Source organism: Oryctolagus cuniculus, chromosome 5, assembly GCF_964237555.1.
Source record: "Oryctolagus cuniculus chromosome 5, mOryCun1.1, whole genome shotgun sequence".
NCBI lineage: Eukaryota > Metazoa > Chordata > Mammalia > Lagomorpha > Leporidae > Oryctolagus > Oryctolagus cuniculus.
The window spans coordinates 142,693,042-142,703,098 of NC_091436.1; positions in this window are offsets into that span (position 1 = coordinate 142,693,042).

The window sequence follows — 10,057 nt, forward strand, 5'->3', positions numbered from 1 at the left end:
TCTAGAAAACTTGAATGTGTGGAGGATTTGACTCCATGTGGAACCAGTTAGTGTTTGCGGGCAGGAAACATAAAGTTACATGCTAAAATGCATTCAAAAGGGTCAAGTCTGTAGATAAAGTCCAGAAAACACCAACAAACACAGAGGCTGTAGCAAGATCTGTGATTGAGATACCCACAACACACCGGATATGTCTGCTTTCATCCAGGCATATCCTGACATAGTGTTGTGGAATTCAGGTAAAATTTAACCCAAAAATAACCTTCAAAGTGGATTTGGAGAACAGCACAATCATTCTTTTTGGGAAGTGGATCCAATGTCATGTTTACAAACACAAATAGCATGTTTTCTTGGGTTTCTGAATATTCTGCCTGGAAAAATCGAAAGTGTGGTTGATATGACTCCATGGGGAACCAATTAGCATTTGCCAGCAGAAAGCAAAAAGTTACAAGCTAAAATGCATTCAAAACCGTCAAGTCCATAGATACACAAACAAGCACAGAGGCAGTAGGAAGATCTGGGATTGAGATAGCCACAACATACCAGATATTTCTGCTTTATCCAGGCATATATGGAAAAATTGTTGTGGAATTCTGCTAAAATTTAACCAAAAATTCCAGATAAAAGTGGTTTTGGAGAATAGCACAATCATTCTCTTAGCAAGTGGATCCAATGTCATGTTTACAAACACAAATATCATGTTTACTCTGGTTTCTGAGGCTTTCTGCCTAGAAAATTTGAACGTGTGGAGGATATGACTACATGTGGAACCAATTAGCATTTACCAGCAGAAAACAAAAAGTTACATGCTAAAATCATTCAAAAATGTCAAGTCTGTAGATTCTGTCCAGAAAACACACAAAAAAAACACAAAGGCTGTAGCAAGATCTCAGATTGAAATAGCCACAACACACCAGATATTTCTGCTTTCAAATAGGCATATTCAACATAGTGCTGTGGAATTCGGGTGAAATTTAACCAAAAAATCACGTCAATGTGGTTTGGAGAAAAGCACAAACTTTCTGTTTGGCAAGTGGATCCAATGTCATGTATACAAACAGAAATAGCATGTTTTCTTGGGTTTCTGAATATTCTGCCTAGAAAAATCAAACGTGTGGTTGATATGACTCCATGGGGAACCAATTAGCATTTACCAGCAGAAAACAAATAGTTAAATGCTAAAATGCATTCAAAAATGTCAAGTCCATAGATACTGTCCAGAAAACACAAACAAACACAGAGGCTGTAGCAAGATCTGGGATTGAGATAGCCACAACACAGTGGATATTTCTGATTTCATCCATGCATATCCGGAGAAAGTGTTCTGAAATTCGGGTGAAATTTAACCAAAAAATCACCGTCAAAGTGGTTTTGGAGAAAAGCACAATCTTTCTGTTCGGCAAGTGGATCCAATGTCATGTTTACTAACAGAAATAACATGTTTTCTTGGGTTTCTGAAGCTTTCTGCCTAGAAAACTCGAATGTGTGGAGGATTTGACTCCATGTGGAATCAATTAGCCTTTTCGGTAAAACAGAAAAAGCTACATTCTAAAATGCAAAAAAAAAAAAAAAAAAAAAAAAACGTCATATCCATCGATACTGTCCAGAAAACACAAAAAAACACTGAGGCTATAGCAGTACCTGGGATTGAGTTAGCCACAACACACCAGATATTTCTGCTTACAAATAGTCATATAATGACAAAGTGTTGTGGAATTGGGTGATATTTAAGCAAAAAATAAACGTTAAAGTGGTCTTCGAGAAAAGCACAATCTTCCAGTTCAGTTAGCGGATCCAGTGTCCTGTTTATAAACACAAATATCATGTTTTCTTGTGTTCCTGATGCTTTCATACTAGAAAACTTGAATGTGTGGAGGATTTGACTCCATGTGGAACCAATTAGCATTTGCCGGCACAAAACAAAAAGTTACATGCTAAAATGCATTCAAAATCTTCAAGTCTGTAGATACTGTCCAGAAAACACCAACAAACACAGAGTTTGTAGCAAGACCTGGGATTGAGATAGCCACAACATACCAGATATTTCTGTTTTCATCCAGGCATATCAGCACAAAGTGTTATGGAATTCGGGTGAAATTTTACCAAAGAAAATCACCATCAAAGTGGTTTTGGAGAAAAGCACAATCTTTTTGTTTAGCAAGTGGATCCAATGTCATGTTTACAAACAGAAATAGCATGTTTTCTCGGGTTTCTGAAGCTTTTTGCCTAGAAAACTCGAACGTGTGAAGGATTTGATTCCATGTGGAACCAATTAGCGTTTGCCAGCAGAAAACAAAATGTTACATGCTAAACTGTACTCAAAAAGGTCAAGTCTGTTGATAAAGCCCAGAAAACACAAACAAACACAGGGGCTTTATTAAGATCTGGGATTGAGATAGCCACAACACACCTGATATATCTGCTTTCACCCAGGCATATCCAGATTAAGTGTTGTGGAATTCGGGTGAAATATAACAAAAAAATCAACGTCAATGTGGTTTGGAGAAAAGCACAATCTTTCTGTTCGGCCAGTGGATCCAATGTCATGTTTCCAAACACAAATATCACGTTTTCTTTGGTGTCTGAAGCTTTCTGCGTAGATAAATCGAACGTGTGGATAATATGACTGCATTTGGAACCAATTAGCATTTCCCATTAGAAAACAAATAGTTACATGCTAAAATGCATTCAAAACCGTCAAGTCCATAGACACTGTCCAGAAAACACAAACAAACATAAAGGCTGTACGAAGATCTTTGATTGAGATAGCGCCAACACACTGGATATTTCTGCTTTCATTGAGGCATATCGGGACAATGTTGTGGAATTCGGGTGAAATTTAATGAAAAAATCAACTCAAAGTGGTTTTCGAGAAAAGCACAATCTTTCTGTATGGCCAGTGGATCCAATGTCATGTTTACAAACAGAAATAGCATGTTTTCTTGGGTTTCTGAAGCTTTCTGCCTAAAAAAATCAAATGTGTGGAAGATTTGATTCCATGTGGAACCAATTAGTGTTTACTGGTAGAAAACAAAACTTACATGCTAAAATGCATTCAAAAGGGTCAAGTCTGTAGATAAAGTCCAGAAAACACAAACAAACACAGAGGCTGTAGCAAGATCTGGGATTGAGATAGACACAACACACCGGATATTTCTGCTTTCACCCAGGCATATCCGGATAAAGTGTTGTGGAATTTGGGAGAAATTTAACCAAAAAATCACTGTCAAAGTGGTTTTGGAGAAAAGCACAATCTTTCTGTTCAGCAAGTGGATCCAATGTCATGTTTACTAACAGAAATAGCATGTTTTCTTGGGTTTCTGAAGCTTTCTGCCTAGAAAACTCGGATGTGTAAAGGATGGGATTCCATGTGGAACCAATTAGTGTTTGCCATCAGAAAAGAAAAAGTTATATGCTAAAATGCATTCAAAAGGGTCAAGCCTGTAGATAAAGCCCAGAAAATACAAACACAGAGGCTATAGCAAGACCTGGGATTGAGATAGCCACAGCCATCTGGATATTTCTGCTTTCACCCAGGCATATCTGTATAAAGTGCTGTGGATTGGGTGAAATTTAACCAAAAATTGCCCTCAAAGTGGTTTGGAGAAAAGCACAATCTTTATGTTCAGCATGTGGATCCAATGTCATGTTTACAAACAGAAATAGCATGTTTTCTCAGGTTTCTGAAGCTTTCTGCCTAGAAAACTCGAAAGTTTGGAGGATTTGATTCCATATGGAACCAATTAGCGTTTGCTGGCAGAAAACAAAAGTTACATATTAAAATGGATTCAAAAGCGTAAAGTCCTTAAGTAATGTCTGGAAAACACAAACAAACATAAAGGCTCTAGGAAGATCTTTGAATTAGATAGCGACAACACATTGGATATTTCTGCTTTCACCCAGGCAATTGGGACAATGTTGTGGAATTCAGGTGAAATTCAACGAAAAAATCACCGTCAAAGTACTTTTGGAGAAAAGCACAATCTTTCTGTTCGGCAACTGGATCCAATGTCATGTTTACAAACAGAAATAGCATGTTTTCTCCGGTTTCTGAAGCTTTCTGCCTAGAAAACTCGATTGTGTGGAGGATTTGATTCCATGTGGAACCAATTAGTGTTTGCCATCAGAAAACAAAAAGTTACATGCTAAAATGCATTCAAAACTATCAAGTCTGTAGATAAAGCCCAGAAAACACAAACAAACACAGAGCCTGTAGCAAGATCTGGGATTGAGATAATCACCACAGAGGATATTTCTGCTTTCACCCAGGCATATCCGGATAAAGTGTTGTGGAATTTGGGAGAAATTTAACCAAAAAATCACCCTCAAAGTGGTTTTGGAGAAAAGCACAATCTTTCTTTTCGGCAAGTCGATCCAATGTCATGTTTACAAACACAAATATCATGTTTTCTTGGGTTTCTGAATATTCTGCCTAGAAAAATCAAACGTGTGGTTGATATGACTCCATGGGGAACCAATTAGCATTACTGGCAGAAAACAAATAGTTAAATGTTAAAATGCATTCAAAAATGTCAAGTCCATAGATACTGTCCAGAAAACACAAACAAACACAGAGTCTGTAGCAAGATCTGGGATTGAGATAGCCACAACACACCGGATATTTCTGCTTTGATCTAGGCATATGCGAAAAAAATGTTGTGGAATTCTGGTAAAATTTAGCCAAAAAGTCCAGGTCAAAGTGGTTTTGGAGAAAAGCACAATCTTTTTGTTTAGCAAGTGGATCCAATGTCATGTTTACAAACAGAAATAGCATGTTTTCTCTGGTTTCTGAAGCTTTGTGAATAGAAAACTCGAATGCATAGAGGATGGGATTCCATGTGCAACCAATTATCATTTGCCTGCAAAAAAGAAAATGTTACATGCTAAAATGCATACAAAAGCATAAAGTCTGTAGATAAAGTCCAGAAAACACAAACAAACACAGAGGCTGTAGCAAGATCTGGGATTGAGATAGCCACAACACACCGGATATTTCTGCTTTCCTCAGGCATATCCGGATAACGTGTTGTGGAATTCGGGTGATATTTAACCAAAAAAGCACCGTCAATGTGGTTTTGGAGAAAAGAACAATCTTTCTGTTCGGCCAGTATCCATTGTCATGTTTACCAACAGAAATAGCATGTTTTCTCGTGTTTCTGAAGATTTATGCGTAGAAAACTCTAATGTGTGTAAATTTCATTCCATGTGTAACCAATTAATGTTTGCCGGCAGAAAACAATGAGATACATGATAAAATGCATTCAGAAGTTAAAAGTCCTTAGATAATAACCAGAAAAAACAAACATAAAGACTGTAGCAAGATCTGGGATCGAATTAGACACAACACACCAGATATTTCTGCTTTCTTCCAGACATATCTGGACAAAGTGTTGTGGAATTCGGGTGAAATTGAACCAAAAAATCACCATCAAAATGGTTTTGGAGAAAAGCACTATTTTTCTGTTTGGCAAGTGGATCCGATGTCATGTTTACAAAAAGAAATAGCATGTTTTCTCCGGTTTCTGAAGCTTTCTGCCTAGAAAACTCGAATGTGTGGAGGATTTGATTCCATGTGGAACCAATTAGCATTTGCCAGCAGAAAACAAAATGTTACATGCTAAAATGCATATAAAAGCGTCAAGTCTGTATTAAAGCCCAGAAAACACAAACAAAGACAAAGAATGCAGCAAGATCTGGGATTGAGATAGCCACAACACACCAGATATTTCTGCTTTCATCCAGGCATATCTGAGCAAAGTGTTGTGAAATTCCCTTGAAATTTAACCAAAAAATTGCCGTCAAAGTGGTTTTGGAGAAAAGCACAATCTTTATGTTCAGCACGTGGATCCAATGTCATGTTTACAAACAGAAATAGCATGTTTTTTCAGGTTTGTGAAGCTTTCTGCCTAGAAAACTCGAATGTGTGGAGGATTTGATTCCATGTGGAACCCATTAGCGTTTGCCATCAGAAAACAAAAATTACATGCTAAAATGCATTCAAAAGCGTCAAGTGTGTAGATAAAGTCCAGAAAACACAAACAAACACAGAGTCTGTCTGATATTTCTGTTTGTAAGCATGACATTGGATCCTCTTGCCAAACAGAAAGGTTGTACTTTCCTCCAAAACCACTTTGAGGGTGATTTTTTGGTTAAATATCACCCACATTCCACAATAATCTGTACAGATACTCCTGGATGAAAGCAAAAATATCCGCTGGGTTGTGGCTATCTCAATCCCAGATCTTGCTACAGCCTCTGTGTTTGTGTTTTCTGGACCTTATCTACAGAATTGATGAGTTTGAAATCATTTTAGCATGTAACTTTTTGTTTTCTGATGGCAAGCACTAATTGGTTCCACATGGAATCAAATCCTCCACACATCCAAGTTTTCTAGGCAGAAAGCTTCAGAAATCCAAGAAAACATGCTATTTCTGTTGGTAAACATGACATTGTATTCAATTGCTGAACAGAAAGATTGTTCTTTTCTCCAAAACCACTTTGAAGTGATTTTTCATTAAATTTCACCCGATTTCCACAACATTTTATCTAGATATGCCTTGGAGAAAGCAGAAATGTCCGGTGCGTTGTGGCTATCTCAATCCCAGATCTTGCTACAATCTCTGTTTTTGTTTGTGTTTTCTGTTCTTTATCTACAGACTTTACACTTTTGAATGCATTTTGCCATGTAACTTTTTCTTTTCTGCTGGCAAACGCTAATTGGTTCCACATAGAATCAAATCCTCCACATATTCGAGTTTTCTAGTCAGAAAGCTTCAGAAACCTGAGAAACCATGCTATATCTGTTTGTAAACATGACATTAGATCCACAGGTCGAAGAGAAAGATTATGCTTTTCTCCAAAACCACTTTGAGGGTGATTTTTTGGTTAAATTTCAACAGAATGCCACAACAATTTCTCTGGATATGCCTGGGTTACTGTCAAGTTTGACAGAGATTTTCAGGTGAATTCCATTAGTTTCCAAAGCCAGTCAGCTGGGAGGGGTGGATGATTCAGGAAACAGCCGGTTTCCTTGTGACTAAATCAAGCCCAATATGACAAAGGACTCTTGCATTTCTTGGGCTTTTTTCACATTATTCTTATTTATCATGGTTTGTAATGAATTTTCTGATGTGAGCTTTGACTTTGATGCTGGAATATGGAGATCAAGACACCTTTGCAAAAGGGTTCCATTACTTTTTCCCAAACACAAAAACTAATCTTGGTCATGCTGCCAGGAGAATTCTAAGCATGACACGGTAATTGGTTGTGTTTTTTATTTCATAATGGATCCTCTCTCTAAACTCTTGCTTTTATTGCATCAGAATACAAAATTTGGGAGGGAAAAAGGCAAAACCAACTCAGACCCAGAAACCATTTAGGAAATTGCTGCCGCTCAAGAAACCAAAAGTTGGCTGAAGCACCCAAAACAATGACAGAAAGCCAGAATTGGAGCAAGCCAACAGCTGTGCCTTGAAGAAAAAGCCCACTCCTTCCATATCTTGGACTCCAAATTCCAGCCTCTAAGTCAAAGCTCACATCTGAAAATTCATTACAAACCATATAAATTAGAAAAATGTGAAACAAGACAAAGAAATGCAAGAGTCCTTTGTGATATTGGGCTTGATTTAGTCAGAAGGAAACCGGCTGTTTCCGGATTCATCCACCCCTCCCAGCTGACTGGCTTTGGAAACTAATTGAATTCACCTGAAAATCTCCGTCAAACGTGATTTGAAGGGAATGAATTATCGGTCCCCTCTGCAAAAGGGTTCCATTTCTTTTCCAAAACACAAAAGCTCTTCTTGGTCGTGCTGCCTGGAGATTTCTAAGCATGAGACGCCAATTGGTTGTGTTTTTTATTTCATAATGGATCCTCTGTCTAAACCCTTGTTTGTATTACGTCAGAATACAAAATTTGGGAGGGAAGAAGGCAAAACCAACTCAGACCCAGAAACCATTTAGGAAATTGCTGCCGCTCAAGAAACCAAAAGTCGGCTAAAGCACCCAAAACAATGACAGAAAGCCAGAATTGGTCAAGCCAACAGCTCTGCCCTGTTTGAAAATTACAATTCCTTCCATGTCTTCATCTCCATAAACCAGCCTCATTGTCAAAGCTCACATCAGAAAATTCATTAGAAACCATGATAAATAAAAAAATGTGAAACAAGACAAAGAAATGCAAGAGTCCTTTGTGATATTGGTCTTGATTTAGTCACAAGGAAACCGGCTGTTTCCAGATTCATCCACCCCTCCGAGCTGACTAGCTTTGGAAACTAATGGAATTCACCTGAAAATATCCATGAAACTTGATTGCAGGGGAATGAATTATCGGTCCCCTCTGCAAAAGGGTTCCATTTCTTTTTCCAAAACACAAAAACTCATCTTGGTCGTACTGCCTGGAGATTTGTATGCATGACACGCCAATTGGTTGTGTTTTTTCTTTCATAATGGATCCTCTGTCTAAACTCTTGTTTGTATTGTGTCAGAATACAAAATTTGGGAGGGAAGAAGGCAAAACCAACTCAGACCCAGAAACCATTTAGGAAATTGCCGCCGCTCAAGAAACCAAAAGTCGGCTGAAGCACACAAAAAAATGACGGAAAGCCAGAATTGGTCAAGCCAACAGCTCTGCCCTGTTTGAAAATTACCATTCCTTCCATATCTTGAACTCCAAATTCCAGCCTCAAAATCAAAGCTCACATCAGAAAATTCATTACAAACCATGATAAATAAGAAAAATGTGAAACAAGCCAAAGAAATGCAAGAGTCCTTTGTGATATTGGGCTTGATTTAGTCAAAAAGAAACTGGCTGTTTCTGAATTCATCCACCCCTCCCAGCTGACTGGCTTTGGAAACTAATGGAATTCACCTGAAAATCTCCGTCCAACTTGTTTGAGGGGAATGAATTATCGGTCCCCTCTGCAAAAGGGTTCCATTTCTTTTCCAAAACACAAAAGCTCATCTTGGTCATGCTGCCTGGAGATTTCTAAGCATGACACGCCAATTGGTTGTGCTTTCTATTTCATAGTGTATCCTCTGTTTAAACTCTTGTTTGTATTGCGTCAAAATACAAAATTTGGGAGGGAAGAAGGCAAAACCAACTCAGACCCAGAAACCATTTAGGAAATTGCCGCCGCTCAAGAAACCAAAAGTCGGCTGAAGCACACAAAAAAATGACGGAAAGCCAGAATTGGAGCAAGCCAACAGCTCTGCCCTGATGCAAATGGACCATTCCTTCTATGTCTTGAACTCCAAATTCCAGCCTCAAAGTCAAAGCTCACATCAGAAAATTCATTACAACCAATGATAAATAAGAAAAATGTGAAACAAGCCAAAGAAATGCAAGAGTCCTTTGTGATATTGGGCTTGATTTAGTCACAAGGAAACCGGCTGTTTCTGGATTCATCCACCCCTCCCAGCTGACTGGCTTTGGAAACTAATGGAATTCACCTGAAAACCTCCATCAAAGTTGATTTCAGGGTATGAATTATCGGTCCCCTCTGCAAAAGGGTTCCATTTCTTTTCCAAAACACAAATGCTCATCTTGATCGTGCTGCCTGGACATTTCTAAGCATGAGACGCCAATTGTTTGTGTTTTTTCTTTCATAATGGATCCTCTGTCTAAACTCTTGTTTGTATTGCGTCATAATACAAAATTTGGGAGGGAAGAAAGCAAAACCAACTCAGACCCAGAAAACATTTAGGAAATTGCCGCCGCTCAAGAAACCAAAAGTCGGCTGAAGCACACAAAAAAATGACGGAAAGCCAGAATTGGTCAAGCCAACAGCTCTGCCCTGTTTGAAAATTACAATTCCTTCCATGTCTTCATCTCCATAAACCAACCTGAAAGTCAAAGCTCACATCATAAAATTCATTAGAAACCATGATAAATAAGAAAAATGTGCAAAAAGCCTAAAAATGCAAGAGTCCTTTGTGATATTGGGCTTGATTTAGTCACAAGGAAACCAGCTGTTTCCGGATTCACCCACCCCTCCGAGCTGACTGGCTTTGGAAACCAATTGAATTCACCTGAAAACCTCCGTCAAACTTGATTTGAGGG